The 23,262-nt window shown below is 43.7% G+C and overlaps 1 protein-coding gene across 2 annotated transcripts in view; it reads left to right on the top strand.

Annotated features, from left to right (window-relative positions):
* The first annotated feature begins 359 nt into the window (after window positions 1-359).
* Window positions 360-23,262, top strand: part of MYO1C (myosin IC) — a 109,672-nt gene continuing 86,769 nt past the window's right edge. The window contains exon 1 of one of the 2 annotated variants that reach the window (XM_054008016.1): window positions 360-507. The gene's annotated coding sequence lies outside the window, so the exon portion shown is untranslated. The remainder of the gene's footprint in view (window positions 508-23,262) is intronic. The other variant, XM_054008015.1, reaches the window with a different exon arrangement.

Here is a 23,262-nt window from a genome sequence, read left to right as displayed (position 1 = left end):
GGGCAGGGTGGAGGGCAGGGGGTCTGGCAGGGGATCCATCTTTTGGCAGGCTCTAGCCAGAGTAGGAAGGTGTGAGGCGCTGGATGGGTGGGTCTCAGGCAGGTATTTCCATATCACGCCTGACTCCTGCCATGTACCATGCCAGCGCGGGTTAAAATACCAGCAGCGCCTCGGCACTGCCCGGGGCCGGCCGGCCTGGGCTAGACTCGGCGGGTAAGGGAAGCACCCCCGTGCCGGTGCTGCGCTGGCGGGGACGTGGTTTGGCTCCACAGGCCCCCCCCCCCCATTTCCGGGCGGCCCCTGCTCGGTCCCGCCCAGCGCGGCGGCGGGCGGAGTGAGGGCAGCGGCTTCCCCGCCCTCTCTCCGCATGCTCCTGAGCGCGGCGGGCGCAGGCTCCGATGGGGAGCTGGCCGTGACACGCTGTCCGGGAGACCCTCGCTCCTGACGGGCCAGCGCCTGCTTCCCGCGCGGGCGGGCCCGACCCCGATCCCGACCCCGACCCCACAGGTGAGACGAGGGGCGTCCGCCCGCAGAGCCCCGCCGCCCGGCCCTGTCGGGTGTGACGAGAGCAGCGCTTCTTCCAGGCCCGTCGCTAGTGGTCCTGGGGAGGGCTGAATGGAGAGGAGGGACCTAGCGACTAAGTTTCACTTCCTGTGTTTTAAGGCGAGGGAATAAGCGGGTATACTGAGGAGTTTGTGTGTGTGTGTGTGTGTAACCCTTACACCGAGCGAGCCCCTGGGGGTGCGTAACTTCACCCGCCCCAGTCGCCCCGGGCAGGTGGGGAACATACGGTGTGAGAGCCTAACCCAGACTGCTGCGAGAAGTCACCAGCCTCTGAGAGCCAGCCAGTATGTCCCATTTGATAGTTCTACCAACGTTTACTCACAAAATAAGTGTTTTGTGTCAAGATAATGGGTTCTTTTATTGAGGTTTGTGCTGCTTTAGAAATAGGTGCTCCTGGGTAATAGACATGAAAGCTGAGAGTGAACTTCTGTAGATGAAAGATATTGTTCCTCAGACCATTCAACTCTCTGAGTGGTATGGAGCTGAAGGCAAAGGGCAAAATTGCCAGTCTAGCATTTCCTAAATTGAGAAAGCTTTGGTTAATTCTTTAAAATTCCAGTGTAGAATTAAAAAATAAACAAACAAAACCTCATGGTATGTTCCTCAGATAATCAGCAAAAAATTTCACTCCAAAATGTTACAAATTGCATTATTATTCTGTTTATATTGTAACACCCTAAATTGTTGTAATTAAAACAAAGTGAAGTCCCCAAGAGGACCTGTTCTTCAGGAGGGTAGTGTGAGTCTTAGATAGCAGGTTAATAAAATCATCTAGAGGGATGATTAAGAGATGGGTGTGGCTGAGTGCAGAAGAAAGAAGCTGATTTTGCCTTTGCTGTAACAAAAGTGGTAATGGCATGTAATTTTAAAAACTTTGTTTTACTCCTTATTATCCTAAAGAGAGAGAGAGAGTCTGTGTGTGTATCTATTTTAGATAATTATATGGCTCCCATTGTGTGCCTTGGTGACAAAATGCGCTTTTCTGGAAGGGTCTTAAACTATATTGGAATAATAATACTTTGCTCTTATTTAGCAATTTGCATACACAGATCTCAAAGCGCTGTACAAAGGAAGGTTGGTATCATTAGCCCTATTTTATAGATGGGGAAACTGAGGCACGCCTTGTCCAAGTTTTACACAACAGGTTAGTGTCAGAGCTGAGAATAGGATCCATGGTCCTGGCTCCCAGTTCAGTGCCCTAATTGCTGCACAATGCTGCCCGCTTCACAGTCCAGTTTGGTCAATTACATGGTCATAGGATTTTAAAAATTGTAAATTTAATGATTTCAGCTATTTAAATCTGAAATTTCACTGTGTTGTAATTGTAGGGGTCCTGACCCATAAAAGCATTGGATTTTTTTTTTTTTTTGCAGTACTGCCACTTTTACTTCTGCACTGCTGCTGCCAGCAGTGCTGCCTTCAGAGCTGGGTACCTGGAGAGCAGCTGCTGCTGTCTGGGAGCCTAGCTCTGAAGGCAGAGCTGCTACCAGCAGCAGCGCAGAAGGATGGCATGGTATGGTATTGCCACCCTTACTTCTGCGTTGCTGCTGGCAGGGCACTGCCTTCAGAACTGGGTGCCCGGCTAACAGCCGCCACTTTCTGGTTGCCCAGCTCTGAAGGCAGGGCAGAAGTAAGGGTGGCAATACTGCAACCCTCCTAAAATAATCTTGTGACCCCCTGCAGCCCCCTTTTGGGTCAGGGCCCCCAATTTGAGAGACACTGATCTCCCCGTGAAATCTGTATCGTATAAGGCAGGGGTAGTCAATAGGCGGAGCATGGGCTAAATCCGGACTACCTGATGCTTTTGAGTGGACCCCAAAATCTTTTTATTTACTACTTATTATTTATTTTTGTAATTATTTTCTCTGGAGTCTGGACCTTGACTATACCTTGGCCAAGAAATTTGGACCTTGACAAAAAATAATAGACTATCCCGGTATAGGGTAAAAGCGCACAAAAGACCAGATTTCATGGGGGGAAACCAGATTTCATGGTCCGTGACACATTTTTCATGGTCATGAATTTGTTAGGGCCCTAGTCGTAATCCCATATAAGTGGATATGATTATTTGTAAATAACAGTAATTTAAGGAAAGTATCTGACTAGTCTGCAGAAAGAGTGCATCATGTTTAATTATTTGAATCTTCTCTCCAGTAATGTGACTGCAGTTACTTTGTATTTTTATGAGTTTGCAAAAAGAAAATGAACCTGGGAACTGGTATGGACAGTGTTGCGCTATTATAGTTGGTTGGGGGTGGGCAACTCCCTCCATCACTACAGATAGATGACAAATGCTTTTAGTTTTTAGTGTCTTTGGACTGACTCAGTAAAGTTCTCGGATTGATGGGGCAAGCAGTGTGTCTAGAGGTAAGCACAGCACCAGAGCAATCTGGAGAGAGTGGATTGTTCTCACATCTAGTGTTTGGCTATTCCCCCCCCTCAGTGTTAGATACTTGGGTACAGCTCTGTTTTTGTGATCGCCTGTGCAGAGTAAGGCTATGTTTACACTACCACTTATGTCTGCAAAACTTATGTTACTCAGTGGTGTGAATATTCCACCGCCCAAGTGACATGAATTACGCCAGCATAAGCGCTATTGTGCACAGTGGAGATGGGAAACAGGTGAAGTCTGGGTCACTCAGTAGGTCCATAGCAGAGCCAGGGATAGAACCCAAGTCTTGTGAGTTCCAGTCTATTCATGGTTTCTCAACCTGGGAATTGTGAACTGGTCCAGAGAGGTCACAACCATATCCTGCTCTTTTATGTCTAGATGGGAGGTTCTGAATTTTTTTTTTTTTGTTCTGTTGTAACATGTGGTCATAGCATGGAAAATTTTGAAAACCTAGTGCACCTTGCCTCCCCATTTGGAAGAATGAGAAGATGATTGGCACTTTTCAAAACAGCCAATGACTCCTTTAGGATAGCCTGATGTCTGGGATAGAAATTCCAGTATGTCACTGAAGAGAAAGAAGCAGAGGCACTTGCTTTAATATCCCCTCTCAGTAGATGGCAGCAAAATTTACTACCTTGAGGAAAATTTCCATGCTGGTGTGAGCAGTGAGATTGGCACTCTGAGATCCCGTTTTCACGTGGCAGACAATCACAGTTAAAACCATATTTATATACAGCTGAAATGTAGTTGCAGTGAAACCAGTTTATAACATGGCTTCACTCACTCAAATCACCTAAAGAACAGCTCTCTGTAAACTTATCTCGCTTACCAACAGAAGTTGGTCCAATTAAAGATATTACCTCACCCACCTTGTGCCTTACTCAAATTATGTTAATTTCATGTTTGGAAACCTGTGTTTGAGGCTATGCAGAATTACTATTTGTGTACAGTAATTTGGGACTGGACGTTCTTCACAATGTAGTGTATCTGCATTCTACAACAAACCAGGACATGCAGACTGAAGTCAAGCAAAGTGCTTTGTTGCATTGCCCCTTACCTGGTTAGTCTTCTTTTCTTGAAGCCCTGTCCATGCTGTGGTTTTTAACTGTTTGTAACCAATTAATGACATGGTAGGCTCTAAACATGATTTGTGTCCAGTCACATAGTTAGTATGGTGATAGTAACCATGGCAGCTAACCTTGTCTCACCCTTTCCAGTGGTCTGGGTTCATATGTGGTTGTCTTTGTGTAACAAAGTATAACACTCATGTTATGGAGTGTTGGGACCATCCTCATTGTGCCTCAGTAACTGGATTGATTGATCCTCCTGGTTCTGTCTGCTGTAGGACATTCCGGAATGCATTGGCTATGTCCTCTGGGCACTCTTTCCTTTGTTGAGGCAGTGTGGGATAGCTTCCCAGATTTTCCAGAATGTACTGACACAGACATGCTGAGACAGCAAAGTTTGGTGTTCATATGAAAACACTGACAAAGTTTGTGTTAAGACAGAAGCTACTGGTGGACAGAACTCCAGCAGTCTTTGTTGTAATTATGTCACGTGTATCATGTTCTGGTGGCAAAAAAAAGCTTCTGTATTCTTCCAAGGCTGCCCTCCATTATTTCGGGGGCATTAGTTACCTTGATCACTCAGTTTATACACACTGTCTCACTGTGGTCTTCCCCATACCAAAATCATCTGCCAGAGAGTGCTGGTCTCTAGAGTGCTTGGGAACACGGTCACCAAGGACAGCTGTCATAGGTAGTTTTTCTTCTGTGAGACAGCTGCTCATTTCACACACCCATTCATAAAATGCACTTGGCTGGTCACTATCAGTTTGGACTTCACAACACTGGCCCACCAGCAGATAGAGCTCAGTCTGGTTCATTTTCTGCCCTCCCTGTAGTTCAATTCAGCAATGTATGAACACAAACTTTAGTACTTGCCTCTGCTCAGATGGCATCTTGGGATGCAGCTGGGGTGCTGCTTTCTGCCCTGCTTGGCTTCTAGGCACTAAAATCAAGGAGGTGGAAAAAGCAGCAGCTTGCGATGACTGGAAGACCTAGACACTGACTTCTGTGGCAAACGAATTATGGGTTTTGCCTAAGAAATCCCCTAAACTTAGGCAGAAAGTGGAGGTTGTCTGGAAAAAAAGCCTGCATAGTTTTTGGCATGGGCAGTTGCTGCCGAGGCACTGCAAAAGATTTTCCTAGGAAGACAGACAGAATGCTAGGAGTGAACACACAAACACAATTATGATGGCAGACAACCTGCTCTTTGGATGCATGCTGAATATTGCAAATTGCAGCTGATTAAAGAGACCTTGCCTCTAACTGGTTATAAAATTATTTCGGCCATAGTGTGGATGAGACCTTTCTGTCACCAATTTACCAAAGGTATTTGAGTGTCTTCATTTAGCAACAGTATTCTTGCATGTAGCCCAAGGCTTCACCCTTATAAAGGGCAACACTGGGTATAGATCTGTTGTTTTACAATAATGTATGTTTGTAACAGCTGAACAGTTGGAGAGATGTTGAGAGTTCAGGAAGGCCTTTGTTTCACTTTTATGGAGCTATCACACTTTGCACCAGCTGAAGATCTGCCCCTAAGTGTATTTGGCCATTTAGGTAAAAAGAGCAGAGTTATCTAAACAAACGTAACGGAGCTTGAAAGCAGCAAGTGTCCCAAGGCTTTACCTGACTTTAGTGAGACCCTGGTCTGTTTAACCTCCTAAGAAGTTAAATTTAATTGTAATAAAATAGCTGCAAACCACAGAAATAGGGGGAAATTCTTTTCCATTTTGAAATATTTCTCTGTGTAGTGCAATGAGTTGGGTTTTTTTAAACTTGCTAATGGTTACTAATTAATCTTGTATTGTACATTCTGCACTGAGTCAGTGTTTACTCAGAGAAGTAACTTTCAACAGTCAGATGTGTTTGTTAATTTTCATAACTAAAATAAGCAATTTCACAAATTACAGATCAACTTTCTGTTTAAAATAACAGTAACTGATATATATTTAAAACACTAAACAGTGGACATTACAAGCTATATTTCTGCAGTTGAAATTTCTAGTTGTAGCAATTGTTGCTGTGACCAACAATGCAGTTGTAAAAAACAAAAGATTATTGTACAGTCAGAGGTATTAAAGGTTATTAGAGACTTTCCATAGAATCCTATAAATCATGGCTAATCTACACTGGCAACGCTAAAGCACTGCCGTGGCAGTGCTTTAACATGCCTTGTGTGGTCGCAGCACTGGGAGAGAGCTCTAAAAAAAACCACTTCAATGAGGGGCATAGCTCCCAGTGCTGGTGCCTTGTCTACACTGGCGCTTTACAGAGCTGCAACTTGCTGCACTCAGGGGGGTGTTTTTTCACCCCCCTGAGCGAGAAAGTTGCAGTGCTGTTAATTGCCAGTGTAGACAAGCCCTTAGAGACAGAAAAACCTCGTTCTGTCTGCTATCTCCAGTCTTCGATAGCAGGTTGTCTTCTGTTCCAAGCACCTCGCAAACAGTTCAGAATTGCTGCTTCTGTGTACTGGGAGGGGAAGAAATGCCTACGGATCCGCCTGCCAGAAGTTATATGTCTCGCTAAGAATTTGGATGGCAATGCAGACCACTCTTTTGTTTTGTTTTCTAGAAGCAGTGAAGGTTAACAGGGAGTGGTTTATTGTTTTTTCTGCTTAACTGTTTCTTTGTTTGTCATTTTGTGTTAGAATATTATTTTCTCTTTAGAGACCACATGTGATTCACCTTTGCACCCATTGTGTTTATCAAGGTCGTAATAATAATCAGCATGTATACAACAGATAATTTTCAATGCCCTATACAAATGTTGCCCAGTGAATGCAAACCCTGTGAATTAGGAGATTCAGAATAATAGGGCAACTGAAAAAGTTTAGAAATCTGTAATGGAAGGTCACCTTTATAATCTGTCTCATCTTCTAAAAGGAGGAGACATTTATTGGGTGTTTTTCTGCCTGGCAGACTTTTTGAGTAAACCAAACATTGTAATGTTGCAAGACTTTATGGAATTCCCAAGGGCCTTAGAATGTTACTCTCTCATTCCCATATTAAGAGATTAGAGATCTGCAGACACAGTTCAAAAATTGTAATACTATATGAATTGAGCTTGAATTTAAACATTGTCATGCTCAAAGTGCAGATGACATTGATGAATCTGATATACCCGATGTGGAAGAAAATGTATGCTGATAGAAAGCCAGTTGGTTAGCTACTCATATAGTATTATGGCCCCAGTTCATCAAAGCATTTAATACGCATGTGTAAGTCTCATTGAAGCCAGTGGGACTAAAGCAGGTGCATAAGGTTAAGCAAGTGTTTTGCTGAATTAGGCATGCTAAAGAACTGTAATGGCAATGGGAGAATGTAACAGGGTCTGTGGAACGGTGTAATTCCTCCAGTTTGTCCCAGGTCTTTCACATGTTGCATTAAATTCAACAGCTACACATTCCTCAATACTCGAACCTCCTTTACTTTTTACTTCTTATGTACTATGTCCAATAATCTGTTTCCTATCAAAACATCCTTTAGACTGTGCCTAGGTTGGGTGTTGCCATGTACTCCTAATGCAAAGAAGAACTTACAGGTGCCTTATAATAAGACAAGTCAGGGTGAATGTAAATATCTAACTTCCAACATATCCCTTTTATTTATGTATGAATTATGACTTTTCTTCTTTCTAGAACTGTTTGTGATTTTTTTTTCCTGCTTTAAAAGAAAATACAAATGGGTGGAGCCTGACAATATAACCCAATGGGAATGATGTTGAGGATTTTAATTCTGCCCTTGCTGACTTCAGTTCAGGCTGGTAATCTGATGGATACGGCCTGGAAACGGCACCACACAGAGCCCTTGACAACAGCAACATCATCTGCTTTTGATTAAACAGGTGTAATGGTATTTCAGATCACCCCTAATCTTAATTAAAGCCAAATTCTATTCTGAAAATTGCCTGTGTAGGAAAAGCTTGATCTAGCTCCAAAAAGAGATCTTGGAGGCATTGTGGATAGTTCTCAGAAAACATCTGCTCAATATGCAGCACCTGTCAAAAAAGCTTAACAGACTGTTAAGCTCCATTAGAAAAGGGATAGATAATAAAACAGAAAATATTAAAGTGCTGCTATATAAATCCATGGTACATCCACCTCTGGAATGCTATGTATGGTTCTGATCACTCCATCTTAAAAATTAGAATTGGAAAAAGGCAACGAAAATGATTAAGGGGATGGAACAGCTTCCATAGGAAGAGAAATTAAAGAGAGTGGGACTGTTCAGCTTAGAAAAGATATGACGGGGGGGATATGATAGAGGTCTCTAAAATCCTGATGTGGAGAAAGTGAATAGGGAAGTGTTATTTACCTCTCTACATGACACACGAACTAGGGGTCACCTGATGAAATTAGCAGGCAGCAGGTTTAAAACAAAAGGAAGTATTTCTTCACACATTGCACAGTCAACCTCTTGAACTTGTTGCTATGGGATGTTGTGAAGACCAAAAGTATAACTGGGTTAAAAAAAGAGTTAGATAAGTTCCTGGAGGATAGATTGGTCCATCAGTGGCTATTAGCCAAGATGGAGAGGGATGCAACCCCATGCTCCAGGTGTCCCTAAACCTCTGACTTCTAGAAGCTGGGACTGGATGACAGGGGATGGATCAGTCAAAATTGCCCTGTTCTTTTAATTTCCTCTGAAGTGTGTCACACTGGCCACTCTCTGAAATGGGATTCTGGGCTAGATAGATGGTTGATCTGACCCACCATGGCTATTCTTATGCTCAACTGATTTGCGCCTTGTATATTATTCAATCAGATTTGCTTGCTTTAGTAATAAGACAGGACTTGTCACTTAGTATTCCTGTTAGCTGAGTTAGCTCTGCAGTGCTGTGGGAGTGTGAGCAGGATTCTTTTACAGCTTGCACATAATCAGCAGAACTATTAATTAATTTATAATTTCAGCGCCAGATTCTGCTCATTTACATCTGTACAACCTCCCAACTTAATCACAGTTCTTGTGACAAAGTTGAGGAAAATGAAGGCTCAGCTATATGAAAGGATATATCAGAATATGTGAATGTACCTGTAGGCCTCAGCTGTGGCATGGTTTTGCCTTCTAGTTTCAGCTGTTTATAGTTCTGGTTTGTGAAGTCAATTAAGGAAAATGTTTCCTTAGGTTACTTGAAATCTTTGTCTGTACAGATGAGGACTGGTGCAGTCTGTATCATTTAGGTGTCATCTGCCTTAATAATTTTCTTAAAGGTCACTGACAGGATGATCTATACGCCTGCTGTTGTAGTAACAGTGGAGAGACTGGTTTCAGAGTGGTAGCTGTGTTAGTCTGTATCAGCAAAAACAATGAGGAGTACTTGTGGCACCTTGGAGACTAACAAATTTATTTGGGCATAAGCTTTTGTGGGCTAAAACCCACTTAATCAGATGCATGGAGTGGAAAATACAGTAGACAGGTATATATACTCAGTACATGAAAAGATGGGAGTTGCCTTACCAAGTGTGTGTGTGGGGTCAATGCTAATGAGACAATTCAATTAAAGTGGGAGTGGGCTATTCCCAACAGTAGAATATTAAGGGAGGAAAAATCACTTTTGTAGTGGTAATGGGGGCAATGTAATCATGGTGGCCCATTTCAAACAGTTGACAAGAAGGTGTGAGTACCAGTAGCAGGAAATTAGTTTGAGGAGATTAGTTTCTGTAGTGACCCATCCACTCCCAGTCTTTATTCAGGCCTAATTTGATGGTGTCTAGTTTGCAAATTAATTCCAGTTCTGCAGTTTCTTGTTGGAGAGACTGCCACCTACGCCTCTTTTATGCAGGGAGTAGATAAAATTAGGAGCAAATTGGAATAATGAATCCAGAATGGGAGAGGGGCAGGTTTGGCACCTTTTTTGAGGCTTTTCTCAGGTTCAAGTGAGTCCTGGAGTCCCTAGAAAGTGTAAAATCATTGAGATGAAAGATGTAGGGACCATATCATTGCTTACTGTTAATATGAATGGGTAGCTGAGCAGTGCAAGTTAATGTGTAGATTGGTGATGTTTTCAAGCCAGCTGTTTAATTGGGAGGTATTTCTGTAGTCCCGTAGCGCAGACGCTTCCTACATCAATGGAAGAGGTTTTTACATCAATGGAGTTAATCTACCTTTCTGAGAGGAGACGGCTGAGTCAACTGGAAGGATTCTTCTGTTGACCTAGCTATGTCTGCTGCCAGGGGTTAGATCAACCTAACAGTGGTGCTCAGGGGCAAAAATGTTCACATCCGTGAGCAACGTAGCTAGGTTGATTTTTAAGTTTTGAGTGTGGATCAGGCCTGAGTTTGGGGAGTAGTGTCCTGATATGAGGAGGGTAATGAAGGAAGTGAGAACAAATTGGAGAGAGCATAGTAAAATGTGATTGGAGAGACCTATTGCAGTTACCAGAGAGTGTGCGCGCTGCAGAATGAAAGCGTAGTGCCCCTTCCCTGTTTTCTTCCCTACTTGGAAATGAACAGAGCAGAGAAAAGAGGATAATGGATCTATCCCATTTAAATTAAACCAGACCACCTGCCAAATGTCAGTGTATGCTTATGGTATTCTGTGTCCAACTGGATTATGTGAAAGGCTCCTTCCAAATCTCAGTTGTTGACCATGTTTACCTGGAAGTTAGTGCTATTTAACCTTTTTCAGCTCAGAGTGAGCCGCAGTGAGGATTTTTCTGCTTGCTACCATGTGGGACAAGCTAAAGCAATGAGAATTCAGAAGATGCTTTTGTGTGCCTGTTTTTTTCCCCCAGAGGCTTCAGCTAAGTTGGCTTTTTGTCATCAAGTGAAATTTTGCCTGAAATACTAATTGTCTGCCATCTGAGATAAGCAGCGTCTCTAAAAATATCTCATTGGTGTAGATGGAGGGGCACTGCTATTTAAGGCATATCAATGGAAAGGAATATTTATACAACCTGTACATTACTTTGAGAAGATCAGTTCTGCTTGTAGTAAATACCAGGAGGGATGAGCTGGAGTGCCAATGAGAAGCGCAGATGGGAAAGTAATTCAAATACTTCCTGGATGGATTGTATTTTCTGAGGGTGTGGCTGGCGCTGAAAGTCTGGCAGCGCAGCGGAGCTAAAGCAGGCTCCCTGCCTGCACTGGCCCCACGTCGCTTACAGAAGCGGCTGGCATGTCCCTGCGTGGCCCCTGGGAGGGGGGAAGGTGGCTCTGCATGTTGCCCCTGCCCCCAGCACCACCTCTGCAGTTTCCATTGGCTGGGAACTGGGGCCAGTGGGGGCGGCACTTGCGGGCACGAGCAGCACATGGAGCCTCCTGGGCCCTCTCCCTCCAGGGGCTGCAGGGTCGTGCCAGCTGCTTCTGGGAGCAGCGCTGGGCTAGGGCAGGCAGGGAGCCTGCCTTAGTCCCACTGCGCCACTGACTGGGAGCTGCCTGAGATAAGCGCCTTCTGCCCGGAGCCTGCACCCCAATCCAGCCCGGAGCCCCTTCCTGCACCCAAACTCCCTTCCAGAGCCCACAGCCCCTCCCACACCCCAATCCCCTGCCCCAGCCCTGAGCCTCCTCTATCCCCCAAACTCCCTGCCAGAGCTTGCACCCCACACCTTCTGCACCTCAACCCCTTGCCCTAGGCTCAGCCTGGAGCCCCCTCCCAGACTCTGAGCCTCTCAGCCTCAGCCCAGAGCCCCCACCCCCACCCCAACCCTCTGCTCGAGCCCCTGTGAAAGTGAGTAAGGGTGGGGGAGAGTGAGCGACGGAAGGAGTGGGGATGGTGTGAGCGGGGCAGAGCAAGGGTGTTTGGGTTTGTGTGATTAGAACAGGGGCCTCTGGAGCCACATGCAGCTCTTCAGAAGTTAATATGCAGCTTCTTGTATAGGCACCGACTCGGGGCTGGAGCTACAGGTGCCAACTTTCCAGTGAGCTGGGGGGATGCTCACTGCTCAACCCCTGGCTCTGTCACAGATCCTGCCCCCACTCCACCCCTTCCTTCCCGGAAGTTCCCGCCCCCTCCCCTGAGCCTGCAGTGCCCTCGCTCCTCCACCCCCACCCCAGCCTTCTGCAGGCCACGAAACAGCTGATCGGGAGGGAGGGGGAGGCGCTGATCGGTGGGGCTGCTGGTGGGCAGGAGGTGCTGGGATTGGGGTATGGGGGAACTGATGAGGGGCTGCTGACGTGTTACTGTGGCTCTTCGGCAATGTAAATTGGTAAATTCTGGCTCCTTCTCAAGCTCAAGTTGGCCACCCCTGGATTAGACAGTTGGCAACCCTAGTAGTAGGAGTAAGACAACTCGAGGGCCTGGAGTCGCATGGGTGGACACATGGTTTAGAGCCCCTTAACTAGTGATCACTGAGCTTGGCCATCTGTTTGGAAAGCAAGTTCTGATTTAGCTATTTTCTAGACTTTGACTGTATTGTTTAAGCTTTAGGTTTTGTTTATTCTATCTCCTAAAATAAAGCCTCCAAGTGGCTACTTCTACACAGAGCCCAAGTTCAATTTGCTGAAGTGTTTGACTCTGCAGCCCCCACACCTATGTAGAAGGCACTGAGACTGTTTTATTTGTGCTTTAGAAGGTTATGATAATACAGTAGTCAGTAGGTTTTCTGGATTAAACTGTGCAGAAGGGATAGAGTTTGTATGTGGCTGATCTTGTGATCCATTTTCTATCCCAATAATTCCCCAGAATGTGGAATTTGTAAGACCATCAGACAGACACCTGTGTTCTCCTTGGATTGCCTGTTACATATAAAAGGAATCCTGGGAAAGTGAAGGACTCCCTGTCTGACTTTTCATCTCTGTGTGCTCTTTCTTCCCTTCCCCCTCCAATATATATTGTTGGAGGGGAACCAGAGCTTGCTGGGATAAAGTCAAACAGGAGGAATTTCTGAACATACAGAAAACGCCCATCAGCTTACTGTGCTTTGCCTCTCCTCCCCCTTTGTGGAAAGTATGATTAAAGTCAGCCCTCCACCCCTGAGTGCATGAACCATGCACACACAGACGCTGATGCCAGATTCCCTTCATTCCATGCTGCTGACTTCAAGAAAGGCTTGCTGTGACAAGCTGGATATGGGGGCTGTCGGCTTTGTCTGTAACCCAAAGGCTACATCTGTGCCAAACCTTTACCCTAAAATTTCCCACCCATGCTGTTCTACTGGTAGGAGCTCTAGTGTCGATAAGGCGCCAGCAGCCACTGGTATGTTAGGCACCATTTTGTGTAACGCTTTCAGAACTGTCTAGATAATAGGGTAGTAAAAATGTCAGTAGCCACTGCCACGATATCTATATAAGTGCTACTGCTACTCTTTCTGTCAATCAGGCCCCTAGTTGGGGGGTGGGGAGGGTCACTTCTGACTCTCTTGCCCCAACATCCGGGTGGTGCCCAAATCTTGCTGCTGCTTCCTTCATAAAATGCTTACAATCTGTGTTTTGTTTTGTTTTTTTTCTGTCTAGGCGTCCTCATCTCCCACCTTGATTAACTCCCTGACACCCACATTGCCTCTCTCCCATCCATATAAAGTGCAGCTGCTGAGATCCTCTTCCTTGCCTGTCACGCAGGGACTCTGAACTTCCCCCTCACCACCCACCCTTTGAATCCTTCCACTGTCTCCCCATTTCAAGACATCAAGTACAAGCTTCTTTTCCTTCCCTTCAAGGCCTTTCACATCTCTGCCCCTCCTTGCGTGTTCACTCTCCTCTCTTATCGCAACACCTCCCCTGTCTCCCCTGCTGTGCAAATGATGCCAGCTTCATCATATTAGTTTGTCATACAAACATCTCTGCACCTTCTTTTAGGCAGCCCATTATGTACAGTACTCAGCCTTTTAGCTTCTCCTCCAGTCCCATTTCTGCCAATTAATGATGCTCTGAGGGGTAGTGGGAAATAACTGGTATTTTGTTTATAGTTATTGCAAGAGGAATTGCACAATGTTGTTTATTTATCTAAAAATTGTGTATGTTTAATGGTAACTTTATTCTTCCCATCCCACCCTTCACAATAGTTTTTTTTCTCTCTTGGATTGTGAGCTATTTGAGGAAGGGAACATGTTTCCATAAGTGTCTGTATCGCACCCGGCACAGTGGGGTCCTGATCCTATTTGAGGCCTCTGACTGATACTGTACTATAAATATTTGATATTAAATAGATGAGGTATATTTTCACGTGTGTAACGCAGTTGCTACATTTTAATACATTAGCCTGTTTGCTGCCATCATAAATTTAATGAGAAACTATAAATAGTTCATCCAGACATAGGAAACTGTAACAAGCAGAAATTGACTGAGTGTACCTGTGGACTTTCTCCCCCCGAAGCAGTATCTCCAGTATTGAGCTTCCTCTCAGCAATGCCTTGCCAGTACTATGTTAGGATTGCAGAAGATGTCTACATGAATACATTTACTCTTCTGTAGAACATAGGAAAACCTACCAGTATCAAGTATCGACAAAGTGCTTTACAAATATGTAAGTCTCACAATAGCCCTGTAGTAGACAAGCAATGTTATCCCTATTTTAAGAGAGGGATAGATGCACAGAGGTTAAGTGATTTAACCCAAGATATCACAGCAAGTCAGTAGCAGGTCAGGGAGGAGAACCCAGTAGTCCTAACTTAGTCCTCTGTTCTGACCATAGACTGTACTACCATAGAATCATAGAAGATTAGGGTTGAAAGAGACCTCAGGAGGTATCTAGTCCAACCCCCTTCTCAAAGCCGGACCAACCCCAACTAAATCATCCCAGTCAGGGCTCTGTCAAGCCGGGCCGTAAAAACCTCTAAGGATAGAGATTCCATCACCTGCCAGTGCTTTACCACCCTTCTAGTGAAATAGTTTTTCCTAATATCCACCTAGACCACCTCCACTGCAACTTGAGACCATTACTCCTTGTTCTGTCATCTGCCACCATCTTCCGCAGACTAAATAAGCCCAGTTCCCATAGCCTCTCCTCATGACATTGTGTACAAGAAAAAACATACTTCCCTTTTACCCTGCTAATATTTGGAGGGAAAGTGCAGTCTGGAAGCACTGAAGTGAGAGAATGTGCTGCCAGTGCTATAACTGAGACTTCTGAAGGGGAGACTGGCACTATGAAGAGCAGCGGTCATGTTTCACCTGTGTGGCTCATGTATCATGTATCATGCAGCATGTGTAACTCCAAGTGGCACCCCCATAATTGATGAGGCTTCTCTTTGCCATTTGTTTTAATTCCCAGTGGCATTATCACAATTCACAGTGATGAACTTCAATTATCCAGGTAACAAACCAGTAGAGCTTTCTATTTTCCTTTTTTTTTAAATTTAATTGAATTTATTCATTTTGGTTTTACCTCCAGCTATACAGGAAATTTTGTTCCATCTGAACCAAACCCTCAGACTTCTCATTTTTTCCTTTTCTCCCTGAGTAGGTCAAAGGGGTGAGGCGAGTCCAGTGCTTAATCTTGCCTAATTGAAGTCAATGGCAAAACTCCAGGAACATGAGAACAGCCATATTGGGTCCATCTAGCCCAGTATTCTGTCTTCTGATAGTGGCCAGTGCTAGATGCTTCAGAGGGAATGAACAGAACATTGACTTAAGTGAGGCAGGATGAGGCTCAAAGTGTCTTACGCTTTGGCTATCATCATCTTGCAAAATCCTCAGTTAATTATAGGGGAGCTGGTAGCACCCCTAGGTTGGATAACACTTTTCCCTGTGAAGGATTCTTGTGACATTTTCTTTGAGAACCTCTAGTGAAGGGGTTCTCAAACTGGGGGTCAGGACCCCTCAGGGGATCATGAGGTTATTACATGGGTGGGGGGTTGCAAGCTGTCAGCCTCCACCCCAAACTCCGCTTTGCATCCAACATTTACAGTGTTGTTAAATATATTTAAAAGTGTTCTTAATGTATAACGGGGGTCACACTCAGAGGCTTGCTATTTGAAAGGGGTCACCTATACAAAAGTTTGAGAACCACTGCTCTAGCGCCTCCATTCTTCACAGCAGATAATTGATATTTGGCAGTGGGGATACTCTCAGGTTAGGGAAGTGGCTTTTCTTTGACCCAGGAAATTCCATTTAGCTTTTGCTGAGATATAAGCTATTGAAAATAACCATTTTCCTTCTCTCATTTTTGCGCCTTGGGGAAAATGTTTGCATCCTGACAAAGTAACTACATCCATATACCTCCTAAGGCCAGCTTGTGTCCCTGCAGCAGCAGTAGTGGACACTGCTCCAGTAGCTCCAAGTGTTCCCAGTACAGAGTATTCGGGACAGGGGGAGTTTTCTCTCCACTTGTGTGTATTCATTATGATAGTCTTTGCGATCACATACTATGTTTTTCCCCTCAGAACCTCTGCCTTACTCAGTGCACAGGCTGGGGCAGAATTAAAAGTGTCAGGCAACTATAAATCTGGCATTTTTAAACTCTCAGATGCTTGAATTTGCAATCTAAACATAGGTTTTGTATGTAATTATTCGCCTTCAGGATTGAGGCCCCATTGCGCTACTACAACAGGGGTGGGCAAATTTTTTGGCCTGAGGGCCACATCTGGGTATGGAAATAATATGGCAGGCCATGAATGCTCACAAAAGAGGGGGTTGGAGTGCGGGTGAACATATCTTCACTTCTATTCCTAAGAGTATACTCAGAGAAGGGAACCAACTTATCTTTACTACTGTCTCCCCTCTATCCTGCACTGAGCTCTGCCTGCCCACTCTCCTCCCAAGCTTTACAGTCACTGAATAGTGAGGGGCTTTGACTGGGTACCCCTATTGGCCTCCCCAAGTCCATGGAAACTGGCCAGTACTGGTGGCTAATCTCAGAAAAATTTGAGTAGACAACACAGGGCACCAGGAATAGCCTCATTTTACCAGACCTGAAAATGCAAAGAAGGGTGTGGGTTCTACAGAAAACCAACAATTTTAATTATTAAATGGAAAAAAGTTCTGTGGCCTCTGTTATTTATTTTTATATCAAATTCAGTTTGTTTTATGCTGCCCCCATTTGTTCGTTATATCAAAGAATTTTGTAATAGACAATGCACAACTGGATTAACAAAGCTGTCAGGGAGAAGCTGGAGGCCGAGCAACTGAGTAGTGGCCACTTATGTCTTTTGATACCTGGAAAGGTGAGGATGACAGCTTGAAATTCTGGAATAAACCCCGCAGCTGGTTGTCTCACAGTGATCTACGACAAAATAGTTAATAGTGCGGACATTTTAAATACGGCTCTCTAGATTTCAGGCTTAACCCCACTGAAATGAATGAGGCCGCTCACAACTTAGATCTAGTGTTTCAGACTGGCTGCAGACTTAGGCAGACAATGCTATATAAGTTACTCTCAGTTCATGTTTTCTTCGGAATCAGAAGGGGATAGAAATATTTAAAAAAAAAAAAAAGAAGCAAAAGCTGAGATTCTGCTGCACAACTTTGCATCAAGGGACAGCATCCTCAGCAAATTGTGTGTCCAAGAAATGGCAGGATGCACAAGGCCTTGCCTCTATGACATTTGGTTGGGGCAGTTGAAGTTAATCTCTGCTTTCCCATCTGCTGTTCTCATGTTGATGATCTCCCTTGACACAGGCACAGCACAAATCTATCATTTCTACAGGAATAGACTTTCTGGAACTGAACAAACAACTTATTAACTCTCTCTTGAGACTCGGTACCAAGCATCAGTAGGGAAGGCAACAATTTTAAGGATTAGAACTAGAGCTGGGACTTTGTACCAACCTGTCACTGGATACACAAGAAGCTGCTTATCTACACTCTCTGTTCATTGTCAATGTCCCAAGACTTTTTTTTTTCTTAAATAAATTAGCTTTCACATGCTAATGACTGCAAACAGCACTAGCATAGGTTGCTTTTCTGAACTGTTTCTTAATAATCATACAGTGGGTATTGTTCAATCAAGCATCTAGATTGGCTAGGAAAAATTAAGTCCAGGGTATTATCCTCAGAAATCTGGTTGGAGTGAGTTTTGCTCAAGTTTCATGACGAAGTGTGTCATTCAGAACACAGATATGAAACTCTTCCCAGAAACAAATATATAATAAGGCAAGCACTCAAGAAATGCTATATGAGTGGAAAGGCATAAGACACTTTTAAGAGCAGACCCTTTCCTAGATGTGTAGCATTGTGATCGGGCTAAGGTTTGAGCAGCAGGTGAAGATTCCAACAGTGGGCCAGGTTAAATGGAAACAAAAAACAATCCTTTCAGGGGATTCTGACTTGATCAACCGAAGGAATATAGACCAGCAAAACCTGGTCACGTTGTTCAGCTGCCAGAAGAGAATTTGTAAACTACAAACATGACATAAAGCAGCGCTTCTATCTGCAGAACTCTATTCTGGCTTCTGGTCAGCAAACCTATCTCTCTTACTAGAGTAGCCCATCCTCTTTTAAGGCTCTGAACCTAACTATGCTCAGGTGCAGCTGATCGCTTCAGCTCAGGGAAGTGTGCCTATCCTGTCTTGGTGTTTATATTTTGCTTATTATCGTGGTATCTGAGGTACTACATCCGCTTGTGTTATTTCAGCAGGCCTTGGCTACAATGGAAAGTCTATGGCCTTATCCCAAGACAAGAGCAAGTATGGAACTTAAAACCCATGGCCAGGAAGTATAGTGGAACATTCCTGTTTGATCACATCCTGCAAAGCAGTGCTTTGTGGCATTTATTGTAGAAACGCCCTTTCATTTGCATGAGCCAAAGGACAGTCCTTCTTTAACTGGGCTTGTGGGTTTTGCATCTCAGACAGTCTGCGAGATGTATATTGCTTCAGCTACAATTACAGTGTCTGAGAACAACTTGGTTTTGACATCTTTGTGAAATTTACATAACTCTTTGTATAGGTGATGACTATGTAATTGCTGAACTGTTAACCTGCTTAGCACGAACCTACAAATCATTCAATTATGTGGAAGCACTGAGTGAAGGAAGTTCTCAGCTATTCTAGTGCCAGCTCCTCCCATTGGGAGGTGCTGCAGGACATTGGTACCTTTCAGAGCCAACAAGGACTCTCTCCTTGGAGTCCCCAGGAGAAAAATAATCATGGAGAGGTCCTGCCAGTGTGTATAAAACAAACGTTACAGCACAATTCAAACACACAGTGCAGTGTAAGGCCATCATCTACGGATTATTTTATGGCTTTGAGATTCCATTTTGCATGTGTGCTCTTTCTCTTTCCTTATTATGCAGGGAGGGATTACATCAGTTTATTCTAGTTTCCCTGTGCTGCTGTGCATACATTTGGGCTGTGGGAGTAGTGCTTCTTGCTCTGGAGAGGAGTGCTGATTGAATTTGAGACATCTAGAATAGCCACAAGTTGAGTATTGCTCCTAGGCCACCTTCTCCTGGCTGTGGTGAGGGGAGTTGCCAGAATACCCTATATTACTCTTTTGGAGGATAGCGAAGTGTGAAGAACCCCATTCTGAGAATTGCTTCCCTCCTCACCACTGTTTTGTTTGTTCTTCTTTTCAGATTGCAAAGAGTTTTAGTGCTGATCTGGCCTTATATAGTCATTTCCTATTATTAGAAACATTTCCCTGGGATCTTGTTGGGGGAGTAGCAGAGGGAAATCCTGTTTCCTTCATCTGAAATGCAGGGCTAGCAGCACTTTTCATACACTCCACGTCTAATGTCCATGGGATGGGGGGCTTCATTGTAATTCAGTTTCTGGCCCCAGTCCCTTTAAAACTATTACCATTTCTAGAAATATAGAGCTCCTATTCTTGCAGGTTTTTTCCATTCAGTCACATGTGCTGAAACTTAAAGCATTGTGCGTGCACCCTGTAAAATGTGCCCAGTTTTTCTCAGCCAACTATTGTCTTTCTCTGGATATCAGTCTTTTCCTAATGATTTGGAAAACTGACTCACCTCTTTGTTGCCACAGATGACATGGCAAGATGGGCATGATCCACCCTTGCCTGTGTCAGAACGGAGCCTGTGCAGGAAACGAGTGATGATTGTAACAGCATTTGGAGAAAGAGAGGAGCAGCTTCATAATGAGGAGGGAATGGATTCTGTTTTGTGTGTGCAGACAGAATGTGTTTTTAGAGAAACAATTGGCTGCTGAAAGCACTGACATATGCACAGACCTTGGACACTTAACTTTTCCTGTGAAAACATTTTTTCCCCATAAAAGGAAGATTAGGTCCTGCCACTGGGAGGGACTATTGAGAAAGTCACTTGTGAGGAATGCACATCAGCTGAACTGGGTCAGACTGTTCGTATTAATTATTTTTTTTAATAATTCTTCTAGTAATGCCTCAGATTAAGCAGGGGAGCCACCCAACATTGCAATAAAGTAGGGTAAAGAAAACACTGAATGATTTTTTAGGCTCTTTATTATTGAGACTGGTGCAGCAATTACTGCAGGGTTCTAAATGAGTGGTGCTACTGGAACATTTCTCTGAAGTTATTTGAACAGGCATCTGATTTGGCTGCAGTTTGGTAGCAACTCCCTGAACCACAAGTGTGGTGACATTTAAGCAAGAGTTGGTGGTACATGGGATAGAATAGCCACATGCTAGTAGTGACTGATTACACGTGAGATGTACTGTTTAGTCCTGTAATATTGTATGGAGACAATTTATAAAGGAGTGGAACTTTTGTTTTGATAGACATGATCAGTGCCTGTCATGCAACTCCTGTTTTATTGATTCAGTAGGAAGCAAGGATGTACAGAGTTCTTCAGGTTTATTAGATCAGACCAGCTTATATTTTCCAACCTAAGTATCATAGGGACACAATTGCTCTGTATGTGCAGTAGCCAGATTTAAATCTCAGTGTAACAATTGTCTTGTTTTATCTGTGCCTTTTTCTCAAAGGCACCTACTGTCTTGGTATCTGAATGCTGAACAGCATGTAAGGAACATAAGAAAGGCCATACTGTGTCAGACCAAAGGTCCATCTAGCCCAGTATCCTGTCTTCCAACAGGGGCCAATGCCAGGTGCCCCAGAGGGAGTGACTAGAACAGGAAATCATCAAGTGATTCATCCCCCGTCGCCCATTCCCAGCTTCTGCCAACAGAGACTAGGGACACCATCCCTGCCCATCCTGGCTAATAGCTATTGATGGATCTATCCTCCAAGAACTTGCCTAGTTCTTTTTTTTTAACCCTGTTATAGTCTTGGTCTTCACAACATCCTCTGGCAGAGAGTTCCACAGATTGACTATGTGTTGTGTGGAAAAAAAACTTTCTTTTGTTTGTTTTAAACCTATCATCTATTTATTTAATTTTGTGACCCCTAGTTCTTGTGTTATGAGAAGGAGTAAATAACACTTCCTTATTTACTTTCTCCCCACCAGTCATGATTTCATAAACCTCTATCATATCCCCCCTTAGTTGTCTTTTTTCCAAGCTGAAAAGTCCCAGTCTTCGTAATCGCTCCTCATATGGCAGTCGTTCCATACCGCTAATCATTTTTGTTACCCTTTTCTGAACCTTTTCCAATTCCAGTATATCCTTTTTGAGATGGGGCAATCACATCTGCACACAGTATTCAAGATATGGGCGTACCATGGATTTATACAGAGGCAATATGATATTTTCTGTTGTCTTATCTATCCTTTTCTTAATGATTCCCAACATTCTGTTTGCTTTTTTTACTTCTGCTGCACGTTGAATGGATGTTTTGAGAGAATGATCCACAATAATTCCAAGATCTTTCTTGAGTGGTAACAGCTAATTTAGTTTCCCTTATTTTATATGTATAGTTGGGATTATGTTTTCCAGTGTGCATTACTTTGCATTTATCAACATTGAATTTCATCTGCCATTTGGTTGCCCAGTCACCCAGTTTTGTGAGATCCTTATGTAACTCCGCACAGTCTGCTTGGGACTTAACTATCTTGAGTAGTTTTGTAACATCTGCGAATTTTGCCACCTCACTTTTTCCCTTTTTCCAGATCATTTATGAATATGTTGAATAGGACTGATCCCAGTACAGACCTCTGGGGGACACCACTATTTACCTCTCTCCATTCTGCAAACTGACCATTTATTCCTACCCTTTGTTTACCCTAAGTTTTAACCAGTTACCAGTCCAGGAGAGAACCTTCCCTCCTATCCCATGACAGCTTACTTTGCTTAAGAGCCTTTGGTGAGGGACCTTGTCAAAGGCTTTCTGAAAATCTAAGTACACTATATCCACTGGATCCCCCTTGTCCACATGCTTGTTGATCCCCTCAAAGGAGAAATAGGAAAAGGTCTAAAGATGTGTATCCCTGAGCCTAGGATTCCTGGAGTATGCATATTTATTTGTGGAAGAATAGGATTCTCAGGGGTTGGTTGTGGAAAGCTCTATTTGAAACACACATCAGTAATGTCAACAACTGGTGTTCAGTTGCCTTATGTGAAGGAGTTTCAGAGTAACAGCCGTGTTAGTCTGTATCCGCAAAAAGAAGAACAGGAGTACTTGTGGCACCTTAGAGACTAACAAATTTATTAGAGCATAAGCTTTCGTGGACTACAGCCCACTTCTTCGGATGCATATAGAATGGAACATATAATGAGGAGATATATATACACACATACAGAGAGCATAAACAGGTGGGAGTTGTCTTACCAACTCTGAGAGGCCAATTAATTAAGAGGAAAAAAAAAAAAAAAAAAAAAAAACTTTTGAAGTGATAATCAAGATAGCCCAGTACAGACAGTTTGATAAGAAGTGTGAGAGTACTTACAAGGGGAGATAGTCAACGTTTGTAATGGCTCAGCCATTCCCAGTCCTTATTCAAACCGGAGTTGATTGTGCCTAGTTTGCATATCAATTCTAGCTCTGCAGTCTCTCTTTGGAGTCTGTTTTTGAAGTTTTTCTGTTGTAATATAGCCACCCGCAGGTCTGTCACTGAATGACCAGACAGGTTAAAGTGTTCTCCCACTGGTTTTTGAGTATTTTGATTCCTGATGTCAGATTTGTGTCCATTAATTCTTTTTTTTTTTTTTTTTTTTTTTTCTCTTAATTAATTGGCCTCTCAGAGTTGGTAAGACAACTCCCACCTGTTTATGCTCTCTGTATGTGTGTATATATATCTCCTCATTATATGTTCCATTCTATATGCATCCGAAGAAGTGGGCTGTAGTCCACGAAAGCTTATGCTCTAATAAATTTGTTAGTCTCTAAGGTGCCACAAGTACTCCTGTTCTTTTTATGTGAATGAGGCATTGGTGATTTCAGCTATCATGGAGGTCAGGTGTTCTTGCTAGTTTCAACCATACATGAGGACAGGAGTAGTTCTTGTAAGTGGTGAGATAGATGTCCTTCACAGCCTCAGTCAAGGCGCTGTTACCAGGTTGGATCACTTAAAGTATGCAGCACAGGGCAC

This window comes from Malaclemys terrapin, chromosome 18 (genome assembly GCF_027887155.1).
Source record: "Malaclemys terrapin pileata isolate rMalTer1 chromosome 18, rMalTer1.hap1, whole genome shotgun sequence".
NCBI lineage: Eukaryota > Metazoa > Chordata > Testudines > Emydidae > Malaclemys > Malaclemys terrapin.
The sequence above is the reverse complement of the archived record's forward strand: the minus strand, read 5'-3'. Positions and strand labels throughout refer to the sequence as shown.